The 16,086-nt window shown below is 41.1% G+C and overlaps 1 protein-coding gene across 4 annotated transcripts in view; it reads left to right on the top strand.

Annotated features, from left to right (window-relative positions):
• Window positions 1–16,086, top strand: part of tab2 (TGF-beta activated kinase 1 (MAP3K7) binding protein 2) — a 53,158-nt gene that overhangs the window by 18,965 nt on the left and 18,107 nt on the right. Inside the window, exon 1 of one of the 4 annotated variants that reach the window (XM_036581311.1) lies at window positions 6,379–6,458. The exons of the other annotated variants lie outside the window; for them this stretch is intronic. The gene's annotated coding sequence lies outside the window, so the exon portion shown is untranslated. Of the gene's footprint in view, window positions 1–6,378; window positions 6,459–16,086 lie in introns of those variants that run through there. 4 annotated transcript variants of the gene reach the window in all.

Here is a 16,086-nt window from a genome sequence, read left to right as displayed (position 1 = left end):
TTTAGATTGGGGCACTATAAAGCACAAAACCTCTCTGAATCAGGTACAATTTTACATTCTAAAGTGTCAAATATTGTGCTTTTAGAAAGTTGAATGCCTTAACCCTCTGAGGTCTGAGGGCATTTTCTTGACTTTTGTGTATATTCTTAAACACACGTTTAAAAGCACTTGCGTTTGACGTGACGGCCTCGTTACATATCAAAATGTTCAGAACAATCTCAGCTCTCTCTGCACTGAGGCCATTTTGACCTGGAGAACTGTGTAAAGAGAGAATTCGACCCTAAAGCTGAGAAATTGAAGTCCGGTTTTTGTTATCCTTTGTGAAATGATAGCTTTACTGATGTGGATGAACTGTTTTGGTGCTTGAAATGGGTTTACCAACGTCTTAAGTTCACAAAAGTAGTGGAATGTATGAATAAAATTGTAAGTAAATGTTCTCCTCATTGCTGCTTTCCAATACTGCTGCAGCAACTTCAGAGGCTGCCAGCCTTTTACACACCATTTCACGTTTGTGTGCGAGGTCCGTGTAATGATTAAGGCCTTAATGATTTCCTGAGTGTCCATTGGTCAGTTTCATGCAAGATATAGACAGACACATGAATAAACCAATTACAGGGCAATAGGCAGGTGAGGGACACACACATCCACCAATTACTCACAATGAAAGGCAGATTGCGTGTGTCTCAACAGTCTTCATTCTTGTACGCTCTCCTCAGTTTGAATCGTATTTCTGTGTCGTATTATCGCAAAGTTATTAATAGAAACATCAAGAAACATCTAATTTGATGGGTTGGCATGTTCCTCGACCCTAGAGGGTTAATGAACTGAAAATGTATGCATACCATATCAAAAGTCTTTTTCAGACAGTCCTTGATTCACAGCATTTTTCAATATAGCAAGACACAACTGTTTTGAATGAAACTGAATTATGAATTTTATGAATAGTTGCATTCCTAATATTTTCAGTCTGACTCTGTGCAAGCTGAGCCTGTTGCTCTAGACACTGTCTCACATTTGGTTGGGTCTGCTCCAACATGAAAATGGAATATGTGGAAAATACATCTGACCACGAGTTGTGGAGTGTCTGGGGGTGCTACGAGGGCAGTGCCATCCTGTGCCATGCCACAGAAGTGCCTGGCTTCCAGTGGTAGTTGTGGCGGAGCTTGCAGATGGAAGCAGCTATGAGTGGTATGTGTCTAATACGTGTGGCTTTGCACATGGCCTTAATTCGCAGGGACATTGTCCACATTCCTGTAAGATTCATCAGACTTTGTCCAAACGGGTCAGCTTCTTTGAAATGTGGCATGGGGAGAGAAGATACCACTGACTGATAGCACTGGATGTTAGTCCTTAATAAAGCAGTAAGCCAGTAGAGGCCATGGGTTACTGCGATTTGGAAGAGGAGAAGAACGTTTGGTTGCCAGTCACTGTATACTACAGACACTGCTTAATGCAAAACCTTTCAGTTTATAAGTACTTTTTGGTCATCAAATTACCACAGTGAGTCTTCTGCCAGTCAGGGGCTGAATCTCAGATGGCTCCCTGCTCCCTACATAATGCACAACGTAGGAGTAAATACTGACTCCTGCACCCAACAGTGCAAAATATTGCAAAAAATGGTCATTTGGGATTCATTCACATTCATACTCAAAAAGCGGTGCACTATTTAACAGCAGAAGCTAGAATTTCCAAAATTAATGTTACACAGCTCACTATTTAGCTAGGGAGTACGGAGCCGTTTGGGATTCAGACTGGGTTTGATGCTACTTCTGACTGAAACACGGACATTTGAAGCGTGTGAGTCATTCAGGTGACATTCTTTAGACATTTATATTGCGTTTTTCAGTGAATCATATCATACAACAGCTTCGAACGCAGCTCAGCCAATCAGATTTTAGGACCAGAACTATCCGTTTTATAATGGAATATAATCACACTGCTGTGAATGGAACTGAGCTTTATATCTATGATGTAACAGTGTTATAACCATGAGTTTTATTTATGATGTAACAGTGGCATCTTGTCAGTTCTAACTAGATCTCTGCTGCAATCCAATAATAGTCCAACTTTGACCTAAGAGACAGCTTTATTTATTAAAAAAATTAAGCTCCTCTGAATGTACCACGTTTATTGATTGTGTCCTAATTAAGGTAATGGTCACAGAACACATTAATTGAAGGATCCATGCTTTTTTTGTTTTCTCAGTGCGTTTGTCTTTTTGGGATTGACCTACAATTTGTTACTAGTTGAGTCTTGCTGTAGTGTCATGTATTAAGACTGCATGTTTAAAAGAACTAACAGTGGTGTATTGAGTCATTTTCAGTTTTGTAATTCTTAATACTCGGTGGAGTCACACAACCACAGAGCAGCTTTACTCCTTAGACCTGGAAGTGCTTTGGCAGAGGTCGTATCCATGACTCTGCAGCCAACAAATACACTTTGCTCTGTCAGTCACGCAGTGAAGGAATCTGGTCGTTAGGCAGATCGAGAGAGACGTACAGACTGGCTGACCCACAGGCTGGTGACAGGATCAGAGAGGGAGAGAGAGAGGCTGTCAGAAAATATCCCAGAAACAGCTGTTTTGGAAGCTTTATTTGGACCCCACCCACCTAAATAGTCCTTCTAAAGAGCCCATTGGCTGGCACATGCTTGCTTTGCCATTCCTCTTTGCTTTAACTGGCTGACGCACCGTTTCCCACTGCCACGATTGGCTTTTACTCTGTCCCCTACTGCCCTGATTGGCTTCTAGACTGTACCCTACTGCCCTCATTGGCTTTTAAACTGTTCCACAGCACCATCATTGGCTTTTAGGCTGTTTCTCACTGCCCTCATATTTCTTCTAGATTGTTCTTTGCTGCCTTCAATGGCTTTTAGACTGTTCCCCACTGCCCTCACCAACTTCTTGACTGTTTTTCACTGCCCTCTTTTTTTCTCTTTGAATGTTCTTTTCGGCCCTCATTGGCTTCTAGACTGTTCCCTACCATCCTCATTTTTCTTTGTGACTGTTCTCAACTGCCCACATTGGTTTCTAAACTGTTTCCCACTGCCCCTGCCGGCTTCTAGAATGCTCCTCACTGCCCTCAGTTGCTTCTTGACTGTTCCCTACCACCCTTGTTTTTATTCTAGACTGTTCTCAACCGCCCAAATTGGCTTCTAGAAGGCACCCTACTGCCCTCATTGGCTTCTATACTGTAATCCTCTGCCCTCACTGGCTTCTAAGCTTTTCTCAACTGCCCTTAATTGTTTTTTCCAGCATGTCCTTTACTGCCTTCATTGGTTTTTAGACTGTTCTCAGCTGCCCACATTGGCTTCTAGACTGCACCCTACTGCCCTTTTTGGCTTCTAGACTGCACCCTGCCGCCCTCGTTGGCTTCTAGACTGCACCCTGCTGCCCTTTTTAGCTTCTAGACTGCACCCTGCTGCCCTCGTTGGCTTCTTGCCTGTACCCAACCACTCTCATTTTTCTTCTAGACTGTTCTCAACCGTGCTCATTGGCTTCTAGACTGCACCCTATCCGCTTTGGCTTCTAGACTGTAATCCTCTGCCCTCATTGGCTTCTAAACTGTTCCCCACTGTCCTCAATTGTTTTCCTCCAGAATTTCCTTTACTGCCTTTATTGGCTTCTAGATTGCACCCTGCTGCCTTCATTGGCTTCTAGACTGCATCCTGCTGCCCCCGTTGGCTTCTACACTGCACCCTGCTGCCCTTGTTGGCTTCTAGACTGCACCCTGCTGCCTTCGTTGGCTTCTAGACTGCACCCTGCTGCCTTCGTTGGCTTCTAGACTGCACCCTGCAGCCTTCGTTGGCTTCTAGACTGCACCCTGCTGCTTTCGTTTGCTTCTAGACTGCACCCTGCTGCCTTCGTTGGCTTCTAGACTGCACCCTGCTGCCTTTGTTGGCTTCTAGACTGCACCCTGCTGCCTTTGTTGGCTTCTAGACTGCACCCTGCTGCCTTCGTTGGCTTCTAGACTGCACCCTGCTACCTTCGTTGGCTTCTAGACTGTAATCCTCTGCCCTCGTTGGCTTCTAGACTGTAATCCTCTGCCCTCGTTGGCTTCTAGACTGTTCCCCACTGTCCTCAATTGTTTTCCTCCAGAATGTCCTTTACTGTCTTCATTGGCTTCTAGATTGCACCCTGCTGCCTTCATTGGCTTCTAGACTGCACCCTGCTGCCTTCATTGGCTTCTAGACTGCATCCTGCTGCCCCCGTTGGCTTCTAGACTGCACCCTGCTGCCTTCGTTTGCTTCTAGACTGCACCCTGCTGCCTTCGTTGGCTTCTAGACTGCACCCTGCTGCCTTCGTTGGCTTCTAGACTGCACCCTGCTGCCTTCGTTGGCTTCTAGACTGCACCCTGCTGCCTTCGTTGGCTTCTAGACTGCACCCTGCTGCCTTCGTTTGCTTCTAGACTGCACCCTGCTACCTTCGTTGGCTTCTAGACTGCACCCTACTGCCCTCGTTGGCTTCTGGCCTGTACCCAGCAACCCTCATTTTTCTTCTAGACTGTTCTCAACCATGCTCATTGGCTTCTAGACTGTAATCCTCTGCCCTCGTTGGCTTCTAGACTGTAATCCTCTGCCCTCATTGGCTTCTAAACTGTTCCCCACTACCTTCAATTGTTTTCTTCTTGAATGTCTTTCACTGCCCTCATTTACTTTTAGACTGTTCCCCACTGCCCCCATTGGCTTCTAGACTGTTCCACTTGGCAGTGATTGGTTGTTATACTTTTCTTCAAAGTTCTCATCTGTGCCAAGATTGTGTAATCTGTTCATGCAAACTTGTTGCTTCTCAGATTTTTCTTTTTTTCTTCAACTGTCTAATCCTGCATGTTCTAAAGCTGGACAGTACATAACCTCTGATTGTCTTCTGAAAGCTGTGTGAATCATCAGCGTAAGCTCGTCATTTAGAGCTGTTGCCGTCGCATAACAGGAAACGGAGCATTTTGGGTTTCCCTGGTTTCCTGTTTCCGTGTGAGAACGGGTCAGAGTGAAAGTGCTGTGCCTTCTTTTTGTGGGTTTATGTGTGAGAGATGAGGAGGGATAGGGCTCGTTCTGTCTGGCCTCCTTGCAAATGAGAACTCAAGAGACTGTGTTGAAGATGGGTATCTTCGGTGTATGTGTCTGTATGTGTGCATGCATGCATGTGTAATAGAGCAGTTCTCAGAAACTAGATCAACCAAATTGACACACTTCTTCAGAAATCTTCTGGAATGCCAGAGACACGTCCTACTTCAGGTTTCTGCTTCTGATTGCTACAGGCACTTTTTGTCTTGGTGTTTGAGGTTGCACATGCTAAGACTTGATGAACTATATCATGTTTCAGAAGGCACTAGTAATATATTGCATTATTCTTCGTGCATAATGTGTGCATAATAAAGGTGTTTTTAACAGCACTGTTCAGCAAGTAAGGGCTCTGACAAATCTCAGAAAATTTTGCTGTGTTCGGTGAGAATAAATGCTGTGTTCTAATTCTCTTTTGCTGATCTGTCTGCTTGAGTTGATGAGTGTTCCTGATGAGTGTCCTCTGAGTCTCCTGATTAATCAGAGGTTTGGCAAAGTATACTGTCATTTGATGCCAAAGTTTAATGTCAATAACATTCACTTCTATTTTTATCAAAGTAAAGACTTCATCCATGTTTTGGAAATGACACATTTGGATCATGATGGTATATAGTGAATAAAAGTATTGTTTCATCCATGTAAAATAGCCTGGCCAACTTAGAAATGTTGGTCTTTCTTCAGCAGGATTAGTGTAAATACGTGGGACTAAAGCAGTGTTTCACTGAAAAACAAACGTACACGGTTGCCACCCCCTTACCGTAAATGAAGTCGAGTGGCCAAGATATGTGTGGTGTTTTTCGAGACCCAAACCAAAATAGAATTAGCATAAAATCAAATGGAGCAGTTTGAGGATGGGTGGCCAGAAGAGGAGTAATGTTACAAGCATTCAAGGCCCATTTTCAAAATATTACAGATTTCCTCTTTTCTGTATGTTCTGGTTTGGACATTGTCCATAGTATACATGTTCACGTTACATGTAAGTATGTTGGCAGACATCTATGGAACAGTCCGTGCGTGATATCCACACGTGTTCACAGAAAGTATAAATGTGCCGTAAAGAAGCGAACTTAAGATACCAAAGATGTTTTTGCTGATCAACTTCATTTTAAATAAGAGAAAAAGGGAAGAAAAAAAAAGTTTTTTCATTGCCTTGGACTGATTTATGGCTCTAGTTATGGTCATGTACTGTGACAACACCACTGTCCTCATAAAATTCAGAGTCAAATAATATTAACGTCAAGACTGAGTACAAACGTCAAAGAGTCTAGTGCAGTAACGTGTTTAGCACATGCCGTAGATTCTCTGCTTACCTTTTGTTCCAGATGTATATTCGTCGTTCACTTTTTTGTTGTTGGTTTTGATGTGAGGTGGAAGAACGGAGCACATTGTGAAACTCTCAGGTATGTTCTTACACTGTGTTCTAATTGTGTGGAGTATTCCTGCTCGTCTGGCTGCCTTGGCGATGGAGCAGAACCCGTCGTCTGATAGAGTAATACCTCCTTTATGAGTGCCCTGGCAGCCATGTTGGGAGAGTGCCCTTGTGCTGTTAAACTTCATTTTTCTGTCCGTAATTCCACTAACATGGACCAGATGCATCCTGTTGACTGTGCATTCGGATTTATTTATTTAGCATCAGCGCTGCTCATTGCAGGGCTCCGGGAGGGGTGTGTGTGTGTGTGTGTGTGTGTGTGTGTGTGTGTGTGTGTGTGAGAGAAATTACAAGGAGCTGTGTGTACTTTTTAATAGTTACTGTGTAGCGCATTCTCATATTAACATGTTTCTAGTTTGCTTAGGCCAATTGTTCTGTGGAAACTTTAATTAAACTAGGCTCTCTGTGTGCGTGTATGCGTTAGTAAAGGTAGGACTTTGCCGATAACTGCAATACTGTGGTCATTTGGTGCCTGCCGTAGGGTTGAGCTCATTAGTCATCACGGCAGTTTTGTATTTCAGTTTCTTTTGCTGGTGAAAGTTGATTCACTGTCATTAATCACACTTGCCATGACTTTACTCCTCTACTAACAGCTCTATGTTAGTGAGCTAAAAAACACTAGGCTGTATGATTAGCTGCGATTGATTTTGTCTGAAGGACTGGCTGCTTTTCTCTGTGTATATTTTACTCCACATGTTACCTGCTGTGGCATTTTGTGGTGTCGATGTGGCTTTAATTTAGCGTAATAATGACAAATTGCTGAGTGGCATGTGACGCGCCATCGGAGTTGGAGTGCTCGGGATTGTCAAGAGTGCCCGAGCACCGATGTGCACACCTTCATTAAAAGCAAAGGTTTTGAATGTTTGTATGTTGCGTGATCTATTTCGGCTTTTACCCAGTCAGTCGACTTGGTTCTCTCAGATATCCTCTAAATGAGTGTCATTTAAGCATCAGTTAGTTGGAACCAAGCCTGTGCTGTGTGGCACGTTTGACCTGCTAACTAAAACCCTACAGTCCCAAATGCCACAGAACTGGTTTGATTTTGGCTTTCTGTCACTCACTCGACTGTTACTCTGTCAGACATTAGTTTTTATCAACTAAACTTGTCAGCAGAGTAACAGTCAGAATCAAACCTGTACTGTGGTGTGAGGCATTTTTGGGGTCTGTGGCCTGCTCGCTAAGCTAACGATTGGTCGGACTGATCGGTCTACAGATCCAAACGCCACAGAACAGATTAAATTTGTGTTCTTTCAGCGCTAGCTGCTTGACTTCACTCCCTTAGAGTTGAGTCATTATTATCTAAACTTGTCAGTGGTTGGCCAGAATCAAACATGTAATAGCTTATAGCTCTAATAGCTTATGCTAACCAACACAACCTTACTAGTTTGCAGCACCATTTTCCCTTTTCAATTGATAGATAGATGGTTTGACGTTGGTTGAATGTTCGCGTATTTGGTGATCACATAAATAAAATAAATGTTTGGCTAATAATGAAGGACAGAATGGCCAAAAACCATCATTCTTCTTTTTTTTGTTGCTGTCCCGTTAATGTGTAATTTACATCAGATTGTTTTGGCATGAGATTTGATTGTTTTATTTTTAAATTTATTTTCTTATTTATTTCTTTGTTTTACAATTTAAACGAATGTTTTTGTTTAGTGTTTCCATTCCGCTGTGAAGCTAAAAGAACCAGGCAAAACTCCACTGTGCCATTTTTTTTGAGGCTAAGATATAAAGGTCAAATACAACTGGTAGATGAAGTCTTTCTTTGTGGGACAAATTCCGAGATGATTGAAAGACTAAAAGTGTCTGGTTACCGGATTATAATCGACATATCTTAATTATCTATTCATGAGGAGTATAACATGCTTTGCTCCGGGTGTTGATCAATAAATAAGTAGTTTCTCTAAAATGTAATGTACTGGTGTGTGTGTGTGTGTGTGTGTGTGTGTGTGTGTGTGTTATGATTTTGAATGCAAAATTATAGTTGAATACTGTGTTGTAACTAAATTATCTAACTAACAATTATCAATTATTATAATCAAATTCAGCCTGTTTTTAAATACCCAGCCTGTGTCTCTACATAAATAATCATTACATTTCTCCTAACTAATATAATTGATAGCGACAGCCCTAGACTCAGTAGATACAACTGACCCGACCCCAGTCTCTGTTCTCAACGCTTTCTTCTATGTGCAGACTTGATTTAATCAATCAGGAGTCAAATATGAAGAGCAGTTCAGGGTCAGCCAAATCCTCCATGTTCCTGTCACAGAGACTTAAATCACATTCGCCGTAAAAACTGTTTACGGGTTTTAAGTGCTTAAATAAAGCTCGTCAGGAGCTTGTTTTACACTGTGCATTACGCCTCCTTCCTCTACAGATGCTCTGAAGTCCAGCCAGCAGACTCCTCAACTCTCAACTATGGCTTCATTTGCGGTTAGGGACGTTTTCGGCGTTTTAAAACGCCCATCACGCAGCATCTCACCTCTCACAACCTAGCGTTCCCCTGACAGGTCAGTTTATCTTGGCCCCCTGCTACAAAGGGTACTTCACCCAAACCTGCTAATAGAAAGTAGTGGTCAGTTATGCAAGTGGGAATATGATAAATGGGATTTTGGTGTGTAACATTTTTATTTTATTTTATTTTACTTTTATTTAAAACTAAGGATTGTGTTCTTTTGAACAGGAGATGGTTTCAGTTAAAACTTTCATCTGTGACATTCCTTCCTTTCATTTTCCTTTAAGTAGCTCAGCTCTGTATTTTTGCCTGTTTACCTGAGGTTAAACGTACTTACCTCTCTACAACATGACAGATATTTGCCGTAAGCAAATATTTAATTCATTTGAATGGAACTTTTCCTTCAAAACAACAATTCCTTCTAACATTCTGTGTCTCTCAAACCACCTAGGTTATTTTTCTTGGGTCGCTGTCACGAGTGCCCCTGCCAGAGATTCCAACCAGTCAAAAAAAAAACAGATGAGCCCTGCGTTCGCTCTGGCGCAAAATCATTTTCAGTCAGTCAGCACAATCAGGCTGAATCCTGCGCGCCTGCTGAAATTAGAGCCGTCGGTTGGTAGATCAGGTTTTCAATAAGCAGATGGTAAACACACTGCGAGGAGGTGAACACACTCGCTCACTGCTCACCCTTCGTCCTTCACTCACTGAGTTCATTGTTCCCTCACAGTTGAATTAAGCTGAAATATCAAAGAACTATGTTGCTGAAAACACCATGTAGGGAGTGGTAATTGTTACTGCTTCCAAATTTTTTTTCTGTGCTTGGTTAAGAATCCAAGAATGTTAATACTGCTGTGCTGTTTTTACACACACGGTTCAGGCAGTTTGGATTCAGATGGATGTTCTCTTGATAAAAACAGTTGTAGGTTAAAATGTGTCTGCCTTTCAAACTCGACAGAAGGAAAAAAAAACAGGGAGACGAAACCAGTGCCTCTGAGTGAGAGAGCTGCTCTGCTTGGTTGCCCACCCCTTAGTGTGTGTGTGTGTGTGTGTGTGTGTGTGTGTGTAGGCAGGAAATCAGAAATTCTTTGGTGCCGCGGGCTGCAGCTGGCTGCTGATTGGAAGCAGGCAGGGGCAGCAGGCACTCACATGGCATTCTGGGATAGCAGGGTGGCCCCCTCACAAAGTATTCTGGGATTGCAGGGAGGCCTCTTCCAGGGCATTCTAGGACAGCATGAAACCTCTGTCTTTAAGATTGCAACACACAGACATAGATACAGAGGCTGTACTTCAGTTTTGACTCCATGTTTGAAACCTAGTAAATAATCAAACCCAAAAGATACAGGCTTCTGGTCCCACCCACGCTTAGCACTGAAGTAATTAGTTAACAAAGTCGATTAGTTGTCAGTGATGTTGGTTATCAGGGGGAGTGAAGTGTACAGCACTCTAAAAGTGCTCTATGAAGATCTGTAATGTTCTCATGATAGGCGGTCTTTCCAACAGATGGCAATACACTACAGGAAGCTTAAAGGGATGATAAGGCTTCCGTTGCTTCGCTTGTCTTTGAATTCTTGGCACCGCAGCCATAAAATACAATTTACAATTTCAGCCTGTTTTGAAGGTCCCTCAGTTCAATAATTTTGATTGTACATGTGTGATGTCCAAAGCCAGAAACAAACGGGATATCCAGCTTCTTAGGTGAACAATCAAATTAACATTTATAAAAGTGTGAAAATGCTTTTAATTCTATTTATTTATTTTTTTATTGTGGTAGTTGTATGTGATTTTTTGATGTGAAGAACGCTACAGCTGTGCTGTATGCATTTCAGCCAGATTTGATATTTTGATGTTCTACCCACCACCAGAGACTGTAATGCCATTATCTTAATATTACTAGTGATTAACCAATTAACTGTTAACTGGCAAATACATAAACGTTTGACCAATAAACAGTTGATTTTTGAATGGGTGGGTTTTTCCTTCAACTTAGTCAGTCTTTGAATTATATTTATGAGGGTGCAAGGGTCCCTGCTCCGGGTTTTCTGGAGTGGGCTCCAACTCGTGACTCCTCGACTCCACTAAATTTTAACCAGCAGTGCTAGAACTGTTGATAAAAGGGGTTTAGCAGAGATCAAACCATCCTAAATGTGGTTTACAGCACTGTGACGTCTAGGATATTTAGCCACATGACAGTGCTAAGGTAGGCTTGCAACTTACAGCTGTTTTCCTTTGTCTGATCCTATACGTTTGTTAGTTTGGGCCAGTAAAAATCTGGTGAATGCAAGTAAGCAGACTACATTATGTAAATTGCACTGTTTGCTGTCTTCATAGGTTGTGTCCATGATTCTAGTGTTGACGGTTAATGATTACTAATGATTGTTTGTTAGTCAAAATTTGCACCTCTAACTATTACTGTACTGTATTAGACCCAGACCACAAACCCATAGGAGGTATAGGCAGCAAAGGTGCTGGGTCACATTGAAAAATCACATTTTCTGTCTATCACAGTGTCAATTTATATGCAAGTTTGTATTAAGTCATTGGGCTTTTTGAATTACCTTTTTGAAATGATTCTTTCAGAACAATCTGAAGCACACAGCTAATGACATGCATTGTTGCAACAGGAACACTGCATTTTTTATTCATATATATATATATATATATATATATATATATATATATATATATATATATATATATATATATTATAACTGTGTGTGTGTGTGTGTGTGTGTGTGTGTGTGTTTGTGTGTACATACATATATGTATTATTTGCATTCACGTCACACACCTTGTAAACAGACAGTTAAGGCACCCACTCACACGCAGCTGGAAATTAACTTGCTGTTCTGTTTCCATTTCCAGCAGAGCATGTAACTGTTGGTCTAAGCCTGTATGCTGTTTTGTAGAGTTTTAGTGATTCGACTAGAGGTTGATTTTCAGGCCCAGATCAAGTCTGGTTGTGTGTGTTGAGAGTGATTTTTAGTTGATGTGTAATCGCTGCTGATGGTATAAATTAGTCCATAACTTCGCAAGTGCCTGGATGCTCCTGGTGCATGTAACTGCAGCGTTCACTGCCTGTGCCTGAGTTCTACTAGGAGAACTGAACTCACAGGTCCAACAGATGTGCTCTTTTTGGGAGTTTCCCAGGAGCAGACTTTGCTGTGCTTGGCGTCGATATTGCAGTTTTGCATAGTTTGACCACAGTGTGCCTGTTCCAAGCAGATAGATCCCAGTTTGTAGCTTTTTACCCTCAGTGCAGTATCTTTTGTGTGCAACCAAAAACAGCCATGGAGAATATTAGAGCATGCAGAGGTAATATAAACAAACAACTGTCTGACCAATGCTATTGGTTTAAAGTATATGTATATATTAATTATTTTTAAAATTGAATTGGTGTCAGTAAGCCATTGGTTCCACTACATAGGTCCACTAAAAATGCAGCACACAGCAAAAAATAGTGGTGTTCAGGACCACTTTGAGAGAACGATAGCACAACTACGACGAAGTACCGTATTGAAAGCAAACATTCTCATGCAAAAACATCCATATGAGGATGTGAGAAAATCACACATGGGTCTGCAAAGTTATATTAAAGGATGTGAAAACTAATGAGGTACATTGAGCCAAAGCTAACCTGGGTCTTGTCATTTATGTTTATATTTATTTTTTCTGACACCTGATAAATTGATATTGGCAAAGAGGAACCAATAGTGCCACCTTTTATAAAAAAAAAGTAAGAAGAATCTATGAACAAGATGATTTTTTATTCAATGTTTCACACACGTTACTGCACTAAATACAGTTACAATGGCCTAATTATGATATCTCTGAAAGGAAACATTACATGTTTGTGTGTGTGTGTGTGTGTGTGTGTGTATATATATATATATATATATATATATATATATGTGTATATATATATATATATATATATATATATATATATATATATATATATATATATATATATATATGCTTAGAAAAGCATATTGTAATGTAATTTATCATGATAATGATAAGTGTTGTCATATTGCCCAGCTCTAGCTTGTATTGAGTGATAAATATAACTTGGGAACTTCAGAATGTACAACTTTCAGGGACCCATAAGGCTGAACAATTTGTCATTGCAAATTTTCTGATTGATATTGTGATTGCCATTTAAACGTGATTATTTACTCTAAATTAAAGCCTTTTATTTGCAAAGATCATCAGCATGTCCCTGTTTTTGGACTTGCTGAACATAGTGAATTAGTCTACCAGTTCACAAGCTTTGCAGTTAAATAACAATGTAACATAGAATAAAAATTGCAGCTCTTACTCTTTCAAGTTGTGATATTGAAAGATTGTGTTTAGTCATAGTAGACCATTGTTGTATGTTCCATTTGTTTCATCAGTTATTTAGTATTTTATCTTTATATTCATGAGCAAGTAATCGTTGTCAGGCCCTTGGTTTCAACTTGGTTTGTTGGCAAGGTAAGGATCTTAGGGATTTGTACTGTTTACTTAATATATTTCTCTGTGCATACAGATTTCAGGCTCATGAATATTTTGCAATGGTGCTAAACATGGCTTGACCAGTCAGCATTTAGATCTGAATGTTTGTTTTATTATTGATATTTTGATGAGTCGTGTCCTCGATTTTGTGCTCAACATTTAATGATTAATCACCAACTAATGATGATCAGTTGTCAGTAAAAATAATTTACCAGAATTTTCATCCATATGGGTGCACTTCCACAGTTTAATTTCAGGAGAAGGAAGTCTTAACTTCTCAGCAGGCATACTGATATAACTAATTAGGTTGTCGCCTCTTACCTTGAGCCAGGCCGGGTACTCAGCAAGAGGCTTATTTTTGGGCGTGTGTGTGTATAGGGGGTTGGTAGGTGCCTGCTAAATGGGGCTCCAGGTTTCCATCAATCTAAACTAAATGTGCTGGCTGTGTAGAGACATCTGATCTTGCAGATCCTGTTCTGCCTCCATGCCACTGCAACAGCGGCACAACTCCCAGACTCAGAAAAACTGTGCAGGGTTTTAGAAATAAGGCAACTTATTTCTATTATTGTTTAATCTGTTGACTGTTATTTAACCGGTCAAGCTTTTTTGCCTTATTAGAGTGTCTTTGCTCTCCCTTTGCCTCATCAGAGTGAAGCCATATGACCTCTAGCGCTTTCTATAGTGCACTGACTATGTATGTAATTATAGAGCATCATGAACACTTTTGGTTATAAGTAAACAAAACTTATTTTTCAATCATTGACGATGTCATCGATGACTTATTAGTTGGTCAACTGATTTTGGAGCCCAAAAAACTGTATCACGGTCCTCTCGCTTTCCCACATAGTCTTAGGCCCTAGACCCCCAAATGCTGCCATAGATACCTCTATCACTTAAAACCAAGCATCACTAACAGCTGGCTGGTCTTTACCCTCACTGCACACAGCACTGGACCCTTACATCTTTTCCCTACTCTTGGACACCTGTTGTAAAGCAGCATGTAAATATCATAGTCTGTATGCGTTTAATGTACATTGCCAAAGCTAGTTATTCTGTTCTTGAAGCACGTTAAGAAGACCCCTGCTGATAGAGAGTAAAGTCTTAATAGAGCACCTGCTTTTCTCCAAGCTTTGGTCTGTGTTTGAGCGTACGCTCCAAACAAATACTCATTCCTATGCAGGTCATGATGTGAATCTGTGCTTTCATTGACTTGGTTGTCCACTTAGGATAATGTTTATTAGAATCCCAAGAAATAAGTCCTTTCACAAGAGGAGTCTTGTGACAGTTTAATTAGTATAAATTAGTATTCTCTGCTCTTTCTCTTTGTTCAGGTTTTCCTTGCCTCCTGCTACTCTCCCTCTTGGCCCTGTATTTTTACAAGCGTTATTTACGGTCAGTTGGTTATGACAGTACACATGGTACACATGCTTGTGGTTCAGATAAGGAAGTGCTCTCTCTCTCCGCTGTGTGTTATCTTAGATCTCTGGCTGATTGTGCTGGCTGCCCTCAGCTCTGGCTGCTGGTGCGTTGACTGACTGCCGTGTTGTCAGGGGACATTTCTCTTTGACGTGAAACAGCACGCTGCTAGCTCCCGTAGTAGCAGGAGCAGCGAAGCAGGCCAGCGTCTACACAGAGGGATAGAGTTGATGTTTTTACTTCTTATTTGAGTGTTTCAAAGCTCATAATGTGCATGATTTGTATTGTATGATGAAACAGTCACTGACTGTCATGCTGTTAATAATTGATATGCATTTTGAATACCACTATCTTTTAGACTAGACTAGAGTAGCCTAGTTACATTTGTTTAATAAATCAGGAGCTAATAGCAGCAGTTATTGAAAAATCAAATCTGCCCAATTTGCATGTTGTTCAAGGTTTGCCTCATTAGTTTTGACCTGGATCTGCCAGACTAATGAGGATAACTAGTCATAGAAGCATTTACCCCACCAGTTAGTACTGTGTAAACTGTGTCACTCTTGCATCAATCTCCTGCAGACTTGGTTATGTGGTCTCTGACTTTATAGGGCACGCTGCTATCTATAAAATGGCCAAAAGTATGTCACTACAATAAAAATAACAATAGCAACAATCTTGAAGTTGTACGTTTGTCCATTTTTGTCTGTTGGAGCGACATTAGTGCAAAACTAAATAAGCAAGCTTTTGACACCATAAGGGAAAATTTGTCTAAATGAGATTTTTTGCTGAACTGCGACTTAAATCTGTAAACTCTATTCTAGTCTGAGCTCTGTGGAGAGGAAAGGGCCTCTGCTGTCACATGGGCTGGGCAGGGCATGTTTGTGAAGTTGCAGGAAGTGTTGAAAGAGTGCGGCTTTAAAGGAAAGTGTGGGCAGAAGTGAAAAACACACTCATGCTCAGATGAGCCAGCAGCAGGACGCGGGTCCCTTAAGGGTTTAGAGGTTACTTGGTCAGTTATTCCAAACAAGTTGGTCGTAGTAAATTCTGGACAGTGTTGCTCTATTAGTGTGAGTGTGTATAGGACCTTCGGATCTGTTGCAATTGTTATGGGAAACTCTGTTCTTTGCTCAGTTTTGCCTTTGGTGCCAATTTCCATTGTGAGTCTTTCTCTGCTATTAAAGCCCCTTCTGGTTTGGGATCCCTGTGAAGTATGAGCCTCTGAAATATT

The sequence above is a fragment of the Colossoma macropomum genome, unplaced genomic scaffold (assembly GCF_904425465.1).
Source record: "Colossoma macropomum unplaced genomic scaffold, Colossoma_macropomum, whole genome shotgun sequence".
In the NCBI taxonomy this organism is placed as follows: Eukaryota; Metazoa; Chordata; class Actinopteri; order Characiformes; family Serrasalmidae; genus Colossoma; species Colossoma macropomum.
The sequence above is the reverse complement of the archived record's forward strand: the minus strand, read 5'-3'. Positions and strand labels throughout refer to the sequence as shown.